The 22,162-nt window shown below is 35.8% G+C and overlaps 1 long non-coding RNA gene and 1 pseudogene across 1 annotated transcript; one reads left to right on the plus strand and one right to left on the minus strand.

The window, feature by feature from the left end:
* The first annotated feature begins 858 nt into the window (after positions 1–858).
* Positions 859–22,162, plus strand: part of LOC100072471 (sodium/hydrogen exchanger 2-like) — a 77,981-nt pseudogene continuing 56,677 nt past the window's right edge.
* LOC138921932 (uncharacterized) lies at positions 8,345–11,815 on the minus strand. The gene is made up of 2 exons (XR_011434945.1): positions 11,595–11,815; positions 8,345–8,500 (listed from the first exon to the last, which is right to left on the minus strand). It is a non-coding gene; the product is annotated as an uncharacterized lncRNA (long non-coding RNA).

A 22,162-nucleotide genomic window follows, 5' to 3' on the forward strand; every position in this document is an offset into this window, starting at 1 on the left:
AATTACAGATACATATATCAACATGGATAATTCCTGTAGATACTATGTTGATCAAAAGAAAGCAGATACAAAAGAGTATATACTGTATGATTCAATTTTTATGAAGTTCAAGAAGAGGCAAAAACTAACCCATATTGAAAAAAATTAGAACAGTGGTTGTCTGTGTATTAGGGTGGGAATAGGCTAAAAAGGAGCATGAGACAAAAGTTCTATATCTTCTTTTGGGTGGTAGTTACAAAAGTGTATATAAATTGCCAAAACTCATCAAATTGAACACTTAAGAACTGCGAACTTTTAAAAATATAAATTATAAGGACAGGCCCTATTTCTGAGTGGTTAAATGCACTCACTCTACTTCGGTGGCCCAGGGTTCACTGCTTTGGATTGTGGACGCAGACATACACATCGCTCATCAAGCCATGCTGTGGTGGCGTCCCATGTAGAAGAATTAGAATGACCTCCAACTAGGATATACAACTATATAGTGGGGCTTTGGGGAGAAAAGAAAAAAACAGATTAGCAACAGATGTTAGCTCAGGGCCAATCTTCTTCACCCAAAAAAAGAAGCAAAAAATATATATATAAATTACACATCAATAAAAAAGAAAAAGAATGGAGAAATATTTTTCTTTTCATGGGGTGACCTTCCATGGATCTTAAAATCACATTATATGCCTCTTACATAAAAGGCTAGACCTAGATAATGAGGTACAACAATATTGAATAATCACCTAATGTGATTAATTCAGAATTTGGTCTAATGGAAACTTGGAAAATAATTACTGAGAATAGTGATTAGTGCCAAATTAGCAGTCTCGGATCTAAAAGTAAAGTGAATAGCTTAATGTTGAGTACAGGATGATGGTAAATGAAATTGCAAATAAAGAAGGTTACAGGGTAATTAAATTTTAAGTTGTACGTTTTTAAGTTATGCCCCACTTTAAAAATTATATTTATTTTCAAGAAGACTTCTTGTTGACATATCAAAAGCATATACATTGGTGAGTCTGTGTCTTCAAATTATATCTTTTTGTTGGAAAGTGGGTCATTGATTTATCATTAGCTCTTAGGTTAGATGGTGTTTAGGCAGCTAAGAAAAAAATGAGTCATTGATTTATCTAATAGCCTAGGGCTCCCATATTTTAATTACCTGTGTTCTCTGTGAATAGTCAACCAGGTTGTTAACACCAGGCATCCTGTTTTGTGAAATACTTGGCTTATTTTTGTCTTCCTTCCTTCCCCCTTCCGTGTGAGTGTGTAGATTCACAAGTGTGTATTTTGTTTGTTTCTGTCTTCTATCAGAAAGGTAAGGATGATTATTATTAAAAATAAAAAATTACCAGGAAAACATTTTCCCACTTTTAATGTGTAATTTTGCAGTATTCAGAATATGCAGAAAACACAAAAGAATAATTTTCCTTGGTATCACAAATATTTATGTTTGCCATAACACTCAAAGTGTACATCACTTTAAAAGACATGCAACACCATCAACCACAATTTTTTTTCGAGTGCCTATTGCAAGCATTGTTAAAGTTAACGTCTTTACCCCGAAAAAATGGTGGTCTATTCTGGTCTGTTTAATTTTAGAAGCTGAAAATACAAAATATTTATAAGGAAGAGACAGTACTAACACAGGATTCTGTAATTATATAGGACAAATACAAAGATATCATTTAAAAATGCAATAGTAGTCAGAGAAAATTCACTTTTTGTCAACATGCCGTGGGATTCATATGTACATTATCCATATATATATATATATGCACACACACACACACACATATATATATATAACCTGTTAATCATATGGTCAGTATTATGTGAATGTTTATCATTGAAAGTTCAGGAAAAGATATCACATGGAGATTACATAAAGCCTTTTCCTTTTTTAGATATTTGGCTCTATTCTTTCTCTGAAACTAATAACACAATACATCCTACTTTTAATTACATATTTTTCCCTGATTGCCACAGACAAAATAAATATGAAAGCATTAAATTTTTGTTGATATTCAATTTGGTAATCTATGTACTGAGATGTTCTAGAGATTTTGACAAAGGAAAACAACAGAAAAGAAGAAACCAGGTTTAAATTTATGCCTAATTTGAGGAAAATAAAAATGAAAAGGGCACGATAATACAAAAGAATATGTAACTATTGCAGAGGTCAGCCTTTCTGGTGAAATCTCACTGTGTTTATTAGCAATCAGTACATGTTGGTCATGGTAAAATCTGAGTAATTTGACTAACAAATAAAATAGGCGTAATTTGCACGGAGTGGAAGTGGGAGTAGAAAGTCCTTGCCATTTTTTAGAAGATCTATGGAAAGATATCATATGGAAGATATAAATTATGGTGCAAATAGTACTGGTATTCTGCTTTTAACTACTAGGCCACTTCTTTGGAATAACAAAAATGATTCTTTCTTGGAGTTTTCAAGAGCAGTTGATTTAAGTTTGTCAATCCTTTCCCTCAACTCTGTGAAAACAAGGATCTCTGCATCTGGGGTTTTCCCAGCAAAGGCAGCTTGAAATTGACATCTTAATTAGTATTATTGTATGAAGAGGCCTTGACAGTTTCTGGAGATTTAGGAGTTCTTGAATAGTTTTCTACATCCACTTGGAATTGGAGAGATTTTGTAGTAAGAAAATAGATTGCGAAGTGGCCAGAATCCAGTTCCCAGTGGTTTTCCTCCCTTGAAAGCTAGGACTGGGGGTAAAATTCTTTTCTGTCCAGTTTCCTCCCTGTGCTAGCTTTGCGCTCTAATCTCATTCCAGGGCATAATGGCCCAGCTTTTCTCTTCAGGGACTCCAGGAAGCTGCTGGAGTTTCCGCTGATCTATTAAGTGGTAGCCAGCAGGTCTAAGGGTCAGGGATAGCAAACTGTACTTGTGAGTGGCTGCAGCTGGGGAGGAGATTAAATACTTTAGCAAGCACAGCAGGCAAAACGAGTGATGGCCCGCAGGCGGGGCTACTGTTTCCTCTGCTGCTTAGGGCAGTTCTGCTCCCAGCTTCTGGGAGCCTCTGGGAATAGCATGCGGTGCTACTGGGACCTGAGGGCAGACAATGGCATCTAGGAACCTGAAGGCACACAGGATAATGTCTCAGTGGTGTCTGCTCACACATTCATTTTCTCCCTGGATTACCAGCATGTGCAGGTCCCTTTCAAGATCACACTCTGGATGGTAGCCCCTCCAGCAAAGATCAGTAAGTGAGGAATTTCCCAAGGCTCTCTCAGGGAGTTGCCTAACACTAGGGACTTTCAGGGCTTTTCCAGATGTTAAGAAAGACACCCTTTTCTTAAAAGACCAGAGAAGGGGAAGCTGGAATATTTGCTTCCTGTTTGTCTGCTAAAAGGACCCTTTTGTTTTTCACAGCTCAAATGCTGTTGCAGTGATTATGTTCAAATGTTGGTGGTCTTCCAGCAGAAGGAGGCAGGAAGAGGTTCAGCACAAGAACTTAGACTGCAAAGGTTACCAATCGTTCAAGAGAAGACAAGGCATAACATTAAAAGGAAAAACAGAGATTCTCTAGATCTAGTATCTAGATTGATTTTGGATACTAACTGATTTGAGCCTTTAGGCAACCTTTTCTCCTCACAGGAAGATTGTTATAGTTGCAAGGCAGTGAGAAAGTGGGACAAGTCCATTTCTTGTTTTTTAAAAGATATGCCTTTTTGCCACCACTCAGAATTTAAGGGGAAAAATAAAGTAAGAATAAATCCAACAAGAAGAGCTGTTATATTTTAACTGTTTTGCCTTTATGAACACTCTGAATTACTAGTGTTATGCCTCTTCTAAGTAGATTTATTCTCAGTTATTTCTTTTATGTTCTTTAATAATTTGCCTGGCTTTTGCCTTGGTGGTGTTAAAATTATGAATCCTTTAAATGTTTGAAATGTTTATGAGTGAGTAATCGTTACTTCAGAACCAAAAATAATGCCAGGAAAACATGGAAGAATCTGTAGAATTTTGTTATTTTAAAATAAATTTATTCTAAAAGAAATCACGTTTATCATTCCAAAGTTTTAGTTAAGTGACTTTATTGATACCAAAGCTTTACCATTCGTAAAATGTAATATTTAACGATGACACACACAAAATCCCTATGTTCATAGCATGATAGATTGTCAGAGCTGGAAGAATCCTTAGAGATCACTCTCATCCAACCCCCTCATTTTATAGATAGGAAGTCTGAGGCCCAGGGAGAGAAGATGCTTTGTGAACTTCATAAACCAGAACTAGAATGCTGGTCTTATGCCTCCTTGATTAGAAATACATGCTGTCTTGGGTGACAATAATTAGCACTTATGGAGAGTTAACGTTCTTTTAAATTGTTCTTGTAGTACTCGATATGTTGATTGCAATAAATAGTCTAATTAAATATTAATGTCAGGAGCATAGAGCAAAGGGCCTTCCCAATAGGTCATCCATCCCCATATGTTTGAGTAGGACTTTATTGAGCCATCACTGACAGATATTTTTTTGCCACAACCTTAGTAAGAGAATGTATATTAAAAAAAAATTTCCTATTGGCATTCATTCATCCATTCAGCAAACATTTTTTGAGTGCATTTTACGTGTGGAACATTATACTGGGCCCATGGGCTACAGAGCTGAACAAGACTCCATCCTTCCCATGAGGAGCTTTCTAATTATTTCAATGCCTAGAGGAAAGAAATGGCTCTGCAGAAGGAAAAGAGGGAAGCAGCACGGTATAGTGGAAAGAGAAGATTACTTTGAGGTATTTAATATCTGTGCAAATTTAGGAGCCAGTGCCTTGCACATAAGCAATCAATAAGTATGTGTTGGATGAGTGAAGTACTTCTTTGTGCCTCATTTTTATCATTTCTAAAATGAGAATAACATTGCTGTTTTGGTGATGATGAGAGAATTAAATGATGAGAATTGTGATGAGACAATCAAATAGAATATATGTGAAAGCACTTTTGAAACTATTGAGAAATAAAGTCTAACTTAGGAGCTAACTGGCTTTCTTATCTAAAAATGTATTTATTATTGATTCGATAAGTATCTGTTAAGCTATTTCTACATGCCAGAAATGTGCTAGGGGATAAACGTAAAAACTAGCCTCAATCCTTGAGAAATTTGTAGGCAAATTAATTAACGAGTATATCTGAAAGGGATTTCAGCAGTGTATTGGTGAGGGCTGAGGTAGAGAGGAAGAAGATGGATTATCTCAGATAAACATTAAGGTCCTTTCTATAGCAGAGAGGGTTGGTGATAATTAGTCATTATCTATAGGCTTCATGTAAGCTAGAGCATGATGATGTCGCATATATAATGTAGGGCAAAGGTGAAAGAACACAGGATAAAACACAGAACTGCTGCCGTGTAGGCTGCTAGAGGCGGCTGTATTTCCCTGAAGGGATGAAAAACTAATATCATTCTATGAGAAAAAACAAACTTTATGGTTGGGATTGTATTTTGATAATCCAGTGGTATGAATTAATGTAAGCCCAGGTCTGTCTGTCAGACCAAGTGACAGTTTGGGGTAATTATAAGAACATTGGACTGGGAGTCAGGAGACATGGCTGGATTGTCATTTCAGCTCTGTCACATACTTACTCTATAACCATGAAAAGTCACCCTGCTTCTTTGGCCTCGATTTCCTTATAAATAATTAAAGATGATTCCTTATCAATGAAGAGTTAGTTATGATTGCTAAAGCCCTTTTCAGCTCTTATTATTCAAAGCAGACATTTAAATTATGGTTCTCAATTCTATGCATTTTAAAGCTTTGATATCTATCACTATGATCACGAGAAGATCAGAAGAATATCACCAGCTGATAAATGCATTGTTTCCATTTTAAAATATGTACCCACATTTGAAAATGATTCAGTGGGAACATGGATAATCTTGTTGTTGTTAACTGTGAATACTTTTGCTCTATTAGTAAATATTTTACTATTATAAAGAAAAATGCTTCCATTCATGCCTCTGCATCTTTAATAAGTCATTATTAAAATGGAAAATATGAAATGACTGAGAAGTTATTTTCCTGAAATTATGATGCTTGACAAAATGGCTGATATGTAAAGATGATTGAGAATGAAGATGTTATGATACTCTCTCTTTTTTCTCTTTTCGGAATTTCACCTCTATAGTAAGATGCCCCCAGTTGTACCTGAAAGTTACCTCTTGATATTTGTAAGTCTCATCACAGGAGGACTAATTTACAGTTTAAATGACAACTCCCCACCAGTAATGGACAGTGATATAATTTTCTTGTATTTACTTCCACCAATAGCCCTTGTTGCAGGATATTTTATACCCAGTGAGCCATTTTTTGAAAACATAGGGACCCTTCTATTGCATGCTGTGGTTGAAACCATGTGGAATGCATTTGGGATAGGCCTTTCCCTTTATGACATATGCTAGGTAAAGTACTTCAACCTTCAAGATGTGTCATTGCTCTATAACCTCTGGTTTGGTAGTTTGATCGCTGCAGTAGATCCTGTGGCTGTACTCTCTATATTTGAAAAAATACATGTGAATGAAAAGCTACATATTTTGTTGTTTGGAGAATCCTCCTTAATGACGCTATTACTGTTGTAAATATCCTAGTCATGAGCTTTCTAGGTAATGAATTAGGTTCTCTTATTCTCACCCCTGAAATTTAAATAAGAACTGAATTCTGGTTTAGGTCATACTTGAGCAATTTAGTCCTAGAAGTAAGTTTATGAATTGAGAGAGTATTGTTTACTGATCATTAATATGTTTTAGATATATTAATCTTCTATCAGTTTTTTAAGTGAAAAGTGGGATAAAACTTCTGGAGGTCACAGTCTTCCCAGTCATGGCAGATAAGAATACCTTAACCATTAAGGATATCTTCACAGCCTATCAGAATTTTTAGACCAAATCATGCATAATTTCACATTGATTTGTAGAAATATCTGTTGATATGGGGAAGCGTTCTAGGAATTCGTATTGAGAAGGAAATGGGGAGTTAAAAGACAAAAGTTGAGAAACTTCAAATTAGAAGGATACATAGGGCATAATTTGAGACTTTTCTGATTGATATTTACTCTAATCTTTTTTTATGCAGGTGTTCTATAAGCTGTTCAAATCTTTCTGTGAAATGCCATCTATCAAACCAGTCGATATTTTGGCGGGGATAGGAAAGGTTTTTTTTTTTTTGGAATAGGAGGTGTTTTCATTTGGCTACTGTTTCACATGGTTGCTGCCTTTACCGTTGCTTTACTAAGACCTTCTGGGTCACTGAACCTTTCTCTGTCTTCTTATATAGTTATCTCTCCTACCTGACAGCTGAAATGTTCCATCTCTCAGGGATTGTGGCATAAGTATTTGGACAAGTTTTTGATTTAGAGAATTTCTTTTAGGAATCGAGTCTGATTTTCCACTAGAAATCTAGGAAATTGCATCTCCTAGATATGGGAGGAGGAGCCTCACTTTATGCTCTACTAGGATTTCCTATTATTGCCAATAGAGTCACTTAGTCATAGCACTGCAAGTGTTATTGTGGCCAAGCTTATAGGCTCCCTGTAGAGATTAAATGGTTATGTTCCAACTACCTTGCCTATGTTGGAGGTGGGGGTCAGTATGACTCTTCATTGCATGACAAAAATGCTGAGAATTTGGCATGGGGCTACCTAGGGCAGTTCTCTATCTTTGCAGGGGAGAATCATTCTCCTAAAAGATTAGTGTATCTGGCCTGAATAGCTTTCCTCTGGTAAGTAATTAGATGTCACACTGTGTAAATAAGCTTGTCATTAGCACTTATCATATAGATAAACTTTCTGCCATAACAATTAAATAATTTTATGACTTCCTTTGTAAACCATACGGCATATAATATGTTTTTCTCTTATCCATAACTGGCATTTAACCAGTGATGATAGTACCTCATGTCTAATAATAAGCTCATAAGGCTAAATGCCCACATAGTAAGCTAAACAGTATTAACATCTAAATGCTTTTGAGGTAGGGTTTAGGGAGACTATCCCATTCGGGGTTTTTAAAAGCAATAATGGCATGAATTTTTCAAATGTTGCAGATTTTCTAGAAGCTTAAAAAGAAGAAGGAAAAGATTTATTTTCAAGTTAATTTCCACAAAACTAATGCCATTTTAAGTTCTAAAAGGATATACTGTAAATAATAAATGTGAAGTACAGTGGTTGGAATTAGTCTGTTTTAAATAAAATGTTCTAAGTTGAAAGCAAGGATTCTATCTATGGTCTAGGTGATTGTATCTTCATTTGTCAAGAGATGTGGTTTCTGCTTTAAATTGTCTTTGATTTGTATTGTCTTTGTTATCTATTATGGAAGACATGTTAAAAAAAGCCAACAAATGGATTGGATAAGGCAATTTAAATTTAAAAATTCTTCTAATCCAGGACATTTTTCAAAGCTTTTAATATAGTATCTTTTAAATGGCTTTCTTCTTTTGAGTACCCTGGACTTTGAAGGAACTTGGCAATGTGGAGGTTGTTGCCACGTCTGTGTTGAATCCTGAAAGAATGAAACATAGGGAAAATAATATTGTCAAAACTATTTGCTTCCTCTGAAAATCTCGTAATGCTTATTTTTTTGTAAGCCTAAGATCTTTTATTTACTTATTTACTAATTTTTTTGCTAAGGAAGATTCACCCTGAGCTAACATCCATGCGAATCTTCCTCTACTTTTTAGTGCGTAGGCTGCCAGCACAGCATGGGCATTAACAGAGTGGTGTTAAGTACACACCCGGGAACTGAACCCAGGACACCAAAGTGGAGCGTACTGAACTTAACTGCTAGGCCGCTGGGGCTCACCCTAAGATCTTTTATTTTGAGTAAGGATTACAAGTATCTTTTGGGGCTATATCTGATAATCTTGTTTCTTTTGACCAGCAAAGGTAGTGAGAAGAGATCTTCTCTTCAGGTAACACCCTTCTCTTAGGGTAACACAACCATTGAATGATTTAATTTCATTCATATCATCTTAGGCTAAGACTTTAGGTGAATTTTTGTTACTTAAAAGTTTTTTGTATAAATATCATTTAAAAAATATACACCTGTATAGACTTTGTGTTTATGTGTAAAACTCTGTCTTACCCAGAGTGCAATTATTTTGAATGTAGTTTAAAAAGAAGAGCTCAAGCATGATTTAAAATATTTGAGAAAAAAATAAAATATTTGAGAGAATCCTTTTCTAAGACATTGTATTAATTGGAAAATTAATTAGGCTGAAAGCACTGGATTAAGAAATGGACCACTGATATTTGTGTCTCCTAAATGACCAAGCCCAGTAAGATATTGAAGATATTTGAACTCGTAACTGAAATGGATAAAATGATAATTCAACTAACAGTCAATTCATAGGTTTTAGATATTAAATACCTTTGAATAATTAAAATTTTGCCTTTTTTTGATGGAAATAGAAAACCTTCAAAACCTTCTGAGCTTCAGTTTCTCTATCTGTTAAATGTAGATAATACCTATTTCACTAAAATGTGATTAATAAAATGAAAATATATTAACTGAATGCTATTTAAATATGAAAAGTAAATTTTAGTCATTCTGTAGTTATTCATTGATTGAATCACTGTAGCAAAAGTATAATTGTAGCCACAATTTTACTTTGGAAAAAAGTTCTCTCTCTTCCATTTTGTTCCATTGTCCAATAATTTGAAAAATGTAGCACAAAATGCCTGCCCTCAGTCAAGCATTGATCACTTTTTCAGAAATGAGCTGTGTATGAATCAGGTTCTACCTGGAGGATTACTCATTCTGAAAATGGTCAATATCATCATTGATTTTTTTTTTTGAGGGGAAAATGGGGAAGCAACTTTACTGTGTGAAAAGTAATTAAAACACTATTAGGAGAATTGTGAGACTGAACACTATTTTCAGCCTAAAAGCAACAGGCATCCAGTCTTAATCATGGGTGCTTGTAACAGTGGTATAGTGCATCCATTATAGAACTTGTTTTTGTTCCTTTTCAATAATTCATTGTTTCTGAAGTCAATAAGTCCACATTTACTGATATTTTAAAGATAGGTTTTATTATACTTGCCTCCTACTTTAGACATTTTTGGTACAAATAATATCCAACCATCAGTGGCACGAATTGCTATAATATTAAATTCATGTATAAAATGTTAAATTTTATTATAATTAACAATTAAATTATATGTATATATTTGTATTATAAATTAACAGTCATTAGTGATTTTTTGAGATCAATATACAAGGCTAGATTTCTTTTTTTTTCCAAGTAATTTTATTGGGATTATAGTGGTTTTATAACATTGTGTAATTTCAGGTGTAAGTTATTGTTTACCAATTTCTGAATACACTTCATCGTGCTCACCCCCAGTAGTCCAATTTTTATCCTTCACCATACTTATGTTCCTCTTTATCCCTTTCGTTCACCACCCAAAGGCTAGATTTCTATTTAGAAACATGAAAATATGGTTTTTATCACCATTACATTTTGTTACTTTGTTTTTAAAGCTTGACAAATATGAATTTGCTTCTCTGAGTTTTAAATTGGTCTGTATTTCATTCAGAAAACAGTTTGCTATTGTTGCCTACCAGCATAGGTAGGAGAACAATGTTTGTTAATTAATAGTGGTTAGGTCAGACAGCTATGACTGCCTAATATTGTTTTACAGACTCTCAGAAAAGAGTGGGCATTGTTATTAAATGTCAGATTGACAACACTTCTTGGCAGAAGAGATAGAGGAACAACTATTCTTGTCTGGTATCATTTCTATGTACAATTAATAAAGTGCACCATTCACTGGCTCTGCAGATAATATTATATCGAAGTTACCATGCAGAAAGCAGCAGGTAATTCATGTCTCATCTTCCATCCTCATATTATAAATATCCTTAAAGGATTATGTTCTCTGTAGAAAATTATTTGTGCAATTAGCTTGTTTGTGATTCCTGTTCAGGTGCTTGAACAAAATTATTTTACATTTTAATGAAAAATGAATTTCTAATTATAATTAAAATACTCAAAGAGTATTCTTTTTATATAGCATTTCCCCCCACTATAAAAAACTCTAAATTTTTTAAAAAACAGATACTTATAGAACATGAGGATTCAAAAAAATGTTTTTATATAGTGACAAATAGTATTTTTGTGATATTAGAAATATAAAGTTCTTTTTGTGCATTTTAAGTGAACTACAAAGACAAGTCATTAGAATTTAAGAACATTCTAGCTTAAGCCTCCAGTTCTATAATGAGTTTGAGTTGTACCAATTGTTAAATTCCACAATTCATCTGTTTTACAATATAATAATGCTTTACAAAGAAAGTGACATCAATCAGCACAAAAATGCCATTTATAATGAAATTTCTATACTGTATTATAACTTTGCTAGTTTTCAAAACTGTTGGGATGTAGTAGAAGTTCCTCTTTGCTAACTCAAATGGTAGAACACTGTGTGCCTGTGGAGCATAGAGCTCTTTCACTTTTAGAAGGAGTTTGTCTTCTATCCCTGTTCCGCCACATGCCCATCTGGGTGGGCAGTGCAGGATAGGTTGCTGAGAGAGCAAAGAAAAAACCCGCAGACAGCGAACGAGACATATGGGTTTATTGGGAGTTACTTACAGGGAAGGTCCACTCTCGGCCAGCTGGACAGCAACGTGCACCCGCTACCGCCCCCTGAGAGAAGCTTGCTTAACTAGGCAGAGGAACAAAGGCTGCCTGCTTGCCAAGGGGGATCATCCCTGGATGACCTGCATTCCAAGGATCAGAGGACCCCCGGAGGGCCTCCATGTTCCCTCAGACCGCGAGGGTCCTGGTGCTAACTCTCCCACGAGAAAGCAGCTGGATTGGCCAAGCCCAGGACTGTTATCATTGTGAATGCTGGCGTATAGCCTAGACAGCAGCCTCAAGGACACATGGCTTTTAAAGGGGCATGCCGGATAATGCCCCGACAATCCCACTGACACACACATGGCTTTGGTTGGCAACTGTGATCTTCATTATCTGTAGATTCCAGACAAGTGCCTTCTATTTACTTTCTAGCCTAGTTGGACACTTCAAATACTAAACTTAAATTTAAAATGAAGTCCTAGCTCAAAATATGTAGATAAATAAAATCAAATATGATAGCTATAGCTCATATTTTATTTTCATGGTAGACACTATTAGTCTGAGAATATTCCTTAAAGATACCTAATAGAATCACAGTTTCTTTAAAATGTCATTTTCTTTCTATTTCTTTTGAAATTTTTTTTTCAGGAAGATTAGCCCTGAGCTAACTGCTGCCACTCCTCCTCTTTTTGCTGAGGAAGACTGGCCCTGAGCTAACATCCATGTCCATCTTCCTCTACTTTATATATGGGATGCCTGCCACAGCATGGCATGCCAAGCAGTGCCATGTCCGCACCTGGGATCCGAACCGACGAACCCCGGTCTGCTGAAGCCTAACGTGCGAACTTAACTGCTGCACCACTGGGTAGACCCTAAGTTTCCAATTTCTGTACTAACCATGAGTTCATGGACTAGCACAAATTCAGGACCAAACTTTGAATATCATAAGCCTAGATCACTATGAAGCATTTCACAATGTCAAAACACATTTTGTTAGGCTATTATAGTCCCTTTGTGCAGAAGTCACAGCAATGCATAAACTCTTGTGGTCAGGCATGGGAGAAAATCTAACACCCAAATCAGATTTAAAAAAAATAAAAATCATAGCTTATTTCTAAGTCCTTTCTCTCTTAATAGAATTAGCCTTGATTTGTATGTGCTATCTTAATTTGATTCATGTTTGTTTCTTGATGAATTCAATAAGATTTCTTGGAGCCTTTAAGATTGGAACCTGAATTTTAATTAAAGGTTCAAATATTGATTGCAATATGAGTAAAAGAGTTTCTTAGTAATTAAATTCTAGAATAAAAGGTCATGTCTGCCATTGACTCATTATGGATCTTTAGGAAATTTATGTTACCTTCTCCTTTAAGCATAAGACACTTAAGAATGTCATTTACTCACTTCCTGGATTCAGTTCTCCACAGGGAAGGTTGTGTGTGAGTCATACGAACATGATAAATACAAGTGTTTTCTTTTAGAAAAGTGGCCTGATGGTGTCTGATCTAAAATCCCCCTAGTCATTCATGCACTCCTTTGTACATCCATTCAAAAAGTAACAATTGAGTCCACAAATTGAAAACTTTCATAGTCTTTTACAATCATTTAAATATAATAATAAAGGAGGGCTTGTATTTTATACGTCTTATTCTTTTACTTCATTTGTCTTTTTTTAATTTCATTTTTCTAGTAATTTGTTTTTATTGTACTTGACAGAAACTGATCTCTAACCATAGATTGTTTGAGAAGCACTCACCTAAGCCAAAGTGAGCCTCAGAAATAGCCATTTGACACCTTTATTAAGCTTTTAAAAAAATGTGTGAGGCACCGTATCAGGAGCTAGTCACACAAAGATGAATAAGGCTTAGACCTCTATGAGTCCAGTGGGGTGAGTGGTGGATGGGGGATTATAGTGTGGTTTTTAAAACATTGTATTCTGCAGTCAGACTAATGTGTGTGTGAGTCCCTGCTCTGATGATTTCCAGGTGCATAACTTTAGGCAAGTTACTTAATCTTTCTGAGCCTCAGCTTTCTGATCTGTAAAATGGGCAAAGTAAATAGTGCCTAACTGATGCAATTGCTGTGAGAATTAAACGAGCTGATGTATGTGAAGTAATAAGCATAGTGTGTGATATACAGGAAGGGCTCAATGAATATTAGCTATTATTTGTGAGGGAGAAACATCTATATGAGTAATTATGACACAGGGCAGATGATAACAGTCAAACTAGAGTTGCAAATAAATTACTATGAGTCATGCGGGCTTCACCAAGAAATGATACAGGTCTTTGAAGAATAAAAGTATGATTTGAGCAACTAGAGAATGGATGGAGGGGGATAATTTGAGTAGGAACACTTGATCTTGTATAAAATATTTTTTGGTTATAATTTTCCAGAGGAACTCACTAGATTATGAGTAGTTATTTTCTAGAAAAATATTTTCCATAAAAAGTGGCACTCAAAAGGAATTTGCAATTTTATAACTCTAATTTGTCTTGACTTAGGTGATTGGCTCTTTAGTTTTCTAGAGATCCGTTGCGGAAATGTCATAGAGAAGAAAAACTTTGATTTAAAAGAACACAACATTTTGGATTGCTTTGGCCATCTAGATTGCTATACAGGGATCACAGATTCTTTAACAGCAAATCTATTAGACTAACCTATCTTTAGTGTAATCAAAGGGCATTTTTAAATTGACCTTTAATTTGTTTGATATAAAGAGACGAAATGATACTGCTGGAAGAGATATAGTTCATTGCTGATCTGGAAACATCTGATTTTAAAATTTTGTTCCAGGCTAGTCTTTCATCCGATAAAATCAAAGGAAAAACTCCTACTTCCAGCACTGCAGGACTGAGGATTTATAGCTCAGCCTGCTACTATTTGTTAGCTATGTTCCGAGTTAAATAGCTTTTGTGTGTTAGTGTGGGAATGAAACCACTACTCATAACATTGATACCTTCAAATTCTAAATAATAGAATTTGAGATGCATCTCATTCATAAATGTATAATTCGTAGACTGCTCATATCTAATTCCTTAGAAATGTGAAGAAGAGCTGAGAACCATATATGTTTTGTGTTACAAATGAATGAACATTCATCACTAGTTGTGTTTGTATTTTATTAGTTTGTGTTTTCTTTTCTTTCTTTATTTTTTATTCTTGAGATCAAGTCCCAGAAACAACAACTATTACTTGGTGGATAAAGTCTGGAGATGTTGGAGTGAGAGGGTTGCAGAATATATTTCAATAAATGACATAGTCATTGCAGAGCAAACATATTCATGTTTTTGTATTTGAGAATATAGCTCATTATTTATTATAATTAAATTATTTTTGGTATGATGAGGTCAGTTTTTTTGATGGAGGAAAGTAGTGTAGGATAGTGATTGAGAATATTGAACTTGAAATTAAACAGATCTGGGTTTAAATCTCAGCTCTACTACTTACTCCCTACATGACCATGTTGTATTAAATGAGATGTAAAGGGCTTAACACAGTACCTGGCCAATTAGGAGAGCTCAATAAATGGTATATTATATTGTTATTTTCTATTTTCTCCTTATTCTTGAGAACATGTGAGCCTTATACTCTATTAAATGTAATGAGCAGAAGTCTTACTTATTTCCATCTCCCAGATTTTCTCTTTATGCCAAGCATCCATGAAACTGGTAATGTATAGTACTGCCAACTGTGTGTGAGTCACACTATTTAACTTTGGAAAGTAGTTTTATTTATTTTTTCTTATAAATTATGCATGCGCATTGTGAAATATTCAGAAAATTGACAAAATTTTTAAAAAATATTTATAACCAAATATTCAAAGATAGCAATATTTTGGTGGTTATTCTTCCAGGTTATTTTTCCTATATATTTTTATAGCATTTAAAAAGCAGGATGAGAAATTCGCTGTAAAGGAGAAGGGAAAGGCTTGGCTTTATTCCTAGAGCAGCCTGGTTCCGTTCCTTTTGGGGCAATGAAGCCAGACCTGTATTCAGGTAGAGTACCATATAACAGCGATCTTTCACAAGTGTAGAGTGACTTCTCTACGCAAAGACTTACAGAGGCCATTCCTCTCTCAGCCATGGCAGCTTTCTCTCCTCCATGCACTGAAAAACATTGGACGTTTTACAACTTGTTCTATTAGGCAAATCTTATACTTAACTAGTACATTGTTTTTTTAATTTTAGTTGATTGAATTACTTATGAATTATCTAAGAATTACAACCCAATGTGACAACTGACTTCTTGTGGGGTAAGCATTGAGCTTAAAACTTTTCTGATGAGCTCTTTTTCCCCCTCTCAGGTTATGATGTAATATCAACCTTTTCAAAATTAGTTTTGAATAGTACAAAAAAATATATATTTTACATTGATCCAAGGACTAAATCCATCCATAGATTAAAACTTCACTAGTGTAAAAGTGCAAAAATTCTTATTTCCTCACTCTTAAACTTATGAAATGATTTGCAGACAAAGCATTAATTACTGCATTTATTGCTTTAATGTGTCAGAACAGTGATCGGACATTCAAAGCACTATCTGATTTAGTTATGAACAAATAATGACATGGCGCTTGTCTTGTTCCCTTTTCAAGGTGAAATGCACTTCCTATTTACTCTTCTTCAAAACTAAAAACAGAAGTATGAATTTAGAACCAGACTTACAGTTAAAATGAAACTTAGAGATAATTTAATCCAACTCTCTCATTTTTCAGATGAGGAAACCGATTTCCCGAGCAATGAAGAGATGTGTGGATGATTACACGGTTGAATTTTTCACACAAGAGCATAAATAAGTCATCTAACAGATCAGAATCTTTTCTACTTTTAAAGAGTCCCTGAAGAAAACGATTATACACAAAGTTCAGCCATTTTTTTAAAAACTTTTAATTGCGATAAAAAGAGATATAAATTTACTACCTTAATCATTCTTAAATCTACAGTTCAGTAGTGTTAAGTATATTCACATTCGTCCATGCTTTCTTGCTTAAACCTATTTCGAAATCACCCTTTTAAGACTAAAAGCCATACTATTCTATTAAAGGGCTCAGTTGTCATTTTTGTACTCTTGGAGTGACAGGTCTAAGATGTGAAACAATAAATAATGGATGAAGGCTGGTAATTTTGTAACTGTTACCTCCATACCAAATCCTATAAAATACCAGTGTGAAATTACACTTAAAAGGCCAAGAGTAACTGCTGTAGCAATTGTAGCCAAATCATTGAATAAGGTCATCATATCCTTTATTTTTTATATACTGCAATGAGACGAAAGAGAAACATTCTTTGCACAGGCCATGTGAATTATTTTGTTTTGTGATAAAACACAGTTTTTGCATTTCTTTCTGGCAAAGGAAGATTTAATTTCCATGTCTTTTATAAATTTTAACGTTATTATAAAACCATCATGAAGACATTTTCCCTAACTTTTTTATTATAGAAGCCTATGGATACAAGGAATACTTGGTTTTGATTGGTTGTTAGCATATGGGGGTGGGCCTTAGGTATAGCTGATTTAATTATTGTCTCAAATATTCTTCACAAAGACATACATTGGGGCTGGACTCTAGACAATCACACTGGGTGGGGTCTCTGGGGTTAGAATGGATTCTAATCAATCTTTTTCCAATGTTCCTGAGATACACTTTAATTCAAACAATAAACATATTTATGAGCTCCTACTATATGTTAAGTGCTGTTCTCATTGTTAAGGGAGATAAAAGAGAACTTTAAAGCAAAGCCCTTGCTTTCAGAGATTTTGTAATCAATTTATTGAGCCAAAACGTACACATGAAATAGTAGGTAACAACAATGGAAGATAAGAAATGCTCCAGTGTATGGTAACAACTAAGAGCACTTATCTTCTGTCATGCCTGGACCAGGGCCAGAGTGTCTTGTGGAGAAGGGAATGTCTGAGAACTAAAGGTTGGGTAGGGAGAAAAGGGAGAAGAGGAGACTGGCTTCATGGCTCTATCCACATTGGAGACCTAGAGGCTGTAGCATTTTCTGCCTGCTTCCTCCTTTTGCCTTCCATAACAACTTCTTTTGATTTTCAATGTCATTAGATATTGCACAGCTTCTGATTCATATCAACTACTTTAGGTGGTGAAGACAATTTGTAACTAGCTACTCATTAATTTTTCCAGAAAGTGGACATAAGGCTCTTAATTATTTTTATTCTATGCATATGTGAGCATGTTTTATCTACCCTCACCTTTGAGGGTTGTGAGCTCCCGTAAGACAGTGACGATGTCTTCTGTATTTTTCTGTTTTACTCACTAACTAGCATATCATAGATGCTCAACAAATAATTATTGAAGATATGTTTTACTAATTCATTTGTTTATTATGAGTACTATTTTACTTTTGTGTGCCTCCTAGTGAAAAGTTATACTGGTAAAATTTTTTGAGTACTGGTGAAAACATTGTTATTTAGTAAATTTATTAAATACTTAGTAGCCCAACTTACAGTGCTAGGTGCTACATACGAAATCTATTTACAGAGATACAACCCCTTTTTAATTATTAGAGCTTGCTGATACTTCAACACTTTGTATAGTAATGATGAAAGTGAATAAATGGTCTAAATTGATAGTCTAATAAATGATCCAAAAAGAAAACTGTTCTCACTTTCTTTAAAATCCTTGTTATGATATATTTTAAAAGACTTTCTATTGTTAAAATTTGGTTCCTAAGTGGCTTTACTTTAAAAAAATAGCATTCATATACCCTTCCCCACCCCCACCCAGTTTCACTGAAATAAAACTTTGGAATTGCACAATGAAAAGAAAAAGGAATGAAAAGAAAAAGGGCAACCAAAAGTCAGTATGTGATGAATAAAAATACGCTGTTATATATGGCAAGTGTTAGGCAGCATCTGATAGCAGAGGAGAAAGGAATAAGAGAAATAGGACAAGAAAACTTATAAAGTAGGTGAGAATTATTGCTGGGAAGTTAATAAATAGAAACCTCCTTAAAATGGAGTTGAGAGAACAAAAGGGGGAGCTCTCGCACCCTACTTCTATAGCAGAGCCCAACAGGAATAAGAAAGGCTTCCTCTTTTGGGGCAAGAAGCTCAGCTGATGAGAGACTGTCACAACTCAGCCAATGAAAAGCCACTGTACCTTGAACTCTTAGTTTACGATAGCCCTCCCAACTTCCTCTTCCTCTCTATAAAAGAGTTTCTCCTCTCCTTTGCTGCTGGAGACTTACATGTGGCTTGCCATGGTTCCAGAACCCAGTTGCAATTCTTTACTGATCCTGAATAAAGCCATTTTTGCTGAAGAAATAACTGGCTATCTATTTGTTTAAGGTCAACATTTTGGTGGCCCATATGGGGATCCAGAGAAGACTCCCTGATGACTCTGAGGCTGGTGTGCAAAAAGGTGTAGTACCCACAAAAGAGCCCGTTGAGCTTGCTGCTTTTCTTGCTGACTCTGCAGTTTGAGAGTTTTTTTCTCTTGGATCTGGGCTTCCACCCTCTTTGCATTTGAGGCTCTTGAGGCTTTATTCAAGATATACTTTAAGACTTTGTCCTTTTCTAGTTTAGCTCTTGTTTGTCTGTGAGTACTCAGGTGGCACTTTGGCCTGACTCTTTGAATCAGGTTGTTCCTTGGAACTGTGGTAGCCTTCGGTCTGATTCCTTTAGATACCAGACTGTTCCTACTGAAACTGTGCTAGCCTTTAGTCTGACTTTTGAGCTGTTTCATTGGAACTGTGCCAGCCCAGCCTTTGGCCTGACTCCCTTGGGAGCAGATTGTTCTTTGGAACTGCATTGATCAGTCTCCAGTTTGATTCCCTTTGGAACCAGATTGTTCCTTGGAACTGTGTTGATTCAACCTTTGGTCCTCCTTAAGGAAATAGGACTATTCTATTGGAACTAACTGGTATTAAGTCAGCAGGTGGATTGAGCTGTTCAAGCCCTTTGAGCTGTTTAGGCTGTTTGAGAATTATTTCTTTACTCTAGAGTAAAATCTGTAAGAAATTGGATCCCAGCTATCTAAATACTTTGTGTCCCCCCATAGAAACCCTAGCTTATTTTATGTTTAAAAACCACAATCTCTCCTCATGTACATTTCTAACTAAATGGACTGATTTAACCAAAAGTAATTTAGACTATCAATGGCCATTATGGGGAACTTTTGAACTACCAAAAACTTTTCTTAAAACGGAATTGGACTTCCGTAGCTTTGTAACCTCGAAAATTGAATAGAACACCTATTTCTATTGGTATTTTGAGGATTCCAAGCGTTATCAGGGGTCTAAAACTGCCTCTTTGTAAAATAAAATTTTAAGGTTAACTGATGCAAACAAACGAATAAAGAAAGATAAAATGGCTTTTGAAGCCCCATGCTCCTCTTCTCCAGCTTCTTTGTCACAGGCTCTGCCTCCAGTACCATCATATTCCTCTTACCAGCCTCCTCGTGCTCAGACCCTCCCTCTGGTGCCATCTTCTTCCTTTCCTTCCATACCATCTACACCTCCTCTATACCATTAGTTCCTCCATACCAACTCTCTCATTGAATTTCCCCTTTTCCCTAAACCTCTCCACACTCCCTCTTCCTTTGAACCCAAAACTAAGAACTAATGGCAAGATTTTCTCAGGCTAGTTGGTTTTTGCCAAAATTGGATTCCAAATTTCTGTCTTATGACCAAACCTCTGCATGTTTTAGTAAAGAACAACAACCCCAAACCAATTTTATGAAAAGAACTGGATGACATAGCCTTTAAGGCTTTAGAGGAGAGTTTGATATACCCCATCCGACCTTGTACATCCTAATTATCAGATTTCCTTTTTCCTCTTTGCATATGAAGAGGAAGGAAATGCCCTTGTGGTACTCACCCAAAAACACGAGGACCACCATTGACCCATAGGGTATTATAGCCAGAAACTAGACTCTGTGGCATGGAGATACCCCTGTTGCTTTAGAGCCATTACTGTCACTGCCCTTTTGGTTAAGACCACTGAGAATATCATTGTGGGACCACCTTTAACCATTTTTGTACCTCATGCAGTAGAAGCCCTCCTGAATTCTCATCACACTCAACATATTTCAGTCAGCTGCCTCACTTCCTATGAAATCCTTTTCTTAACTGCTCCTAACATAGTTCTTTATACATTATAATAACCTTGACTCTGCTATTCTCTTCCCCTCTGTTATTGACAATGTCCCTCATGACTTCTTAATGTTGATGGATCACTTCCTAACTCCTCAGGATGATCTGTAGGAAACTCCTTTGGGTAATGCCCACTTGCCATGGCTTACTGATGGTTCTTCTTAAAAGGTAATGATGGCAAATATTGTGCTGGGTATGCTATTGCAACTCCTTTTGATATTGTTGAGATAGTACCTTGAATTATGGCTGCTTTGGCCCAAGAAGCTGAATTATATGCTCTTACATGGGCTTGTACTTTATCCAAGGGCAAAAATGCCAACATTTATACTGATAATAGATACATTTTTGGAGTTGTTCGTGATCTTGGAATGTTGTGGAAGCAACGTGGCTTCCTTACTTCCACTGGAAATAAAACTAAAAGTGGTCCCTATGTTCAGGAATTATTGGATGGTGTAATCTTACCTGCCACTTTGGCTATTATTAACATCCTTGGGCATTCTAAACTTGACTTTCTGGAAGCTAAAGGCAATCACCTTGCTGATATTTCTGCAAGAAATGCAGCCCTTAAAGGAGTCAATAACAGCCAAACTTCTGTCATAGTCCAAAGGAATATTTCCCCAAATAACTTAGAAAAACTGGCTAGAGAAGCCAAACAATAGGCCTCAGAAAAGGAAAAACAAGAGTGGAAATTAAACAATTTTTGGTTTGATAAAAAGAGAAAGCTCTGGCTCAGACAAAATAACAGCCCAGTTTTACCAGACTCTAAAATTCCTACTCCTAACCACTGTAAGTGCATTAATCATTGGTCTACTGACAAAATGATGGCAATTATGAATCAATATTAGTGGGAGCATATTAACAAGGCTGCTAAAAGTGCCTACCTCTCTTGTCCCACTTGTCTAAAATACAATCCAGGGAAACCTGTTTCTACTGCCCCCAGATATTTTAAATTGCCTAATGGACCATTTGATGTTTGTCACATGTATTTCATACAACTTCCTCTGCCTCATGGACATAAATATGGTTTAGTCATGGTCTGTATATTTTCTCATCAGACTGAAGACTTTCCTTGCAGACATGCTACTGCCTCTTCTGTGGCTTAAGTCCTTTTGGAAAGGATTGTCCCTACCTGGGAAACTCCTCTCAAGCTTCATAATGATCAAGGAACCCATTTTACTGGTCAGGTACCTTGACAAATCTGTGCTGTTTTGCTGCTTATACACTTTCACTGTGCACACCACCCACAATCCTCTGGTTTGGTCAAATACACTAATGGCATTATTAAGACTCAATTGGCGAAATTTGTAGAGACTCTCCAAAGACCTTGGCCATAAGCATTGCTGTTTATCCTTCCAAACCTCAGATTCACCCCCGTGGAACTCATATTCTCTCACTCTTTGAGATGGTTACAGGATGCCCAATGCACTTGGCTCCTGCCTCTTTTGACTCACAGCTGACAAC

The sequence above is a fragment of the Equus caballus genome, chromosome X, assembly GCF_041296265.1.
Source record: "Equus caballus isolate H_3958 breed thoroughbred chromosome X, TB-T2T, whole genome shotgun sequence".
In the NCBI taxonomy this organism is placed as follows: domain Eukaryota; kingdom Metazoa; phylum Chordata; class Mammalia; order Perissodactyla; family Equidae; genus Equus; species Equus caballus.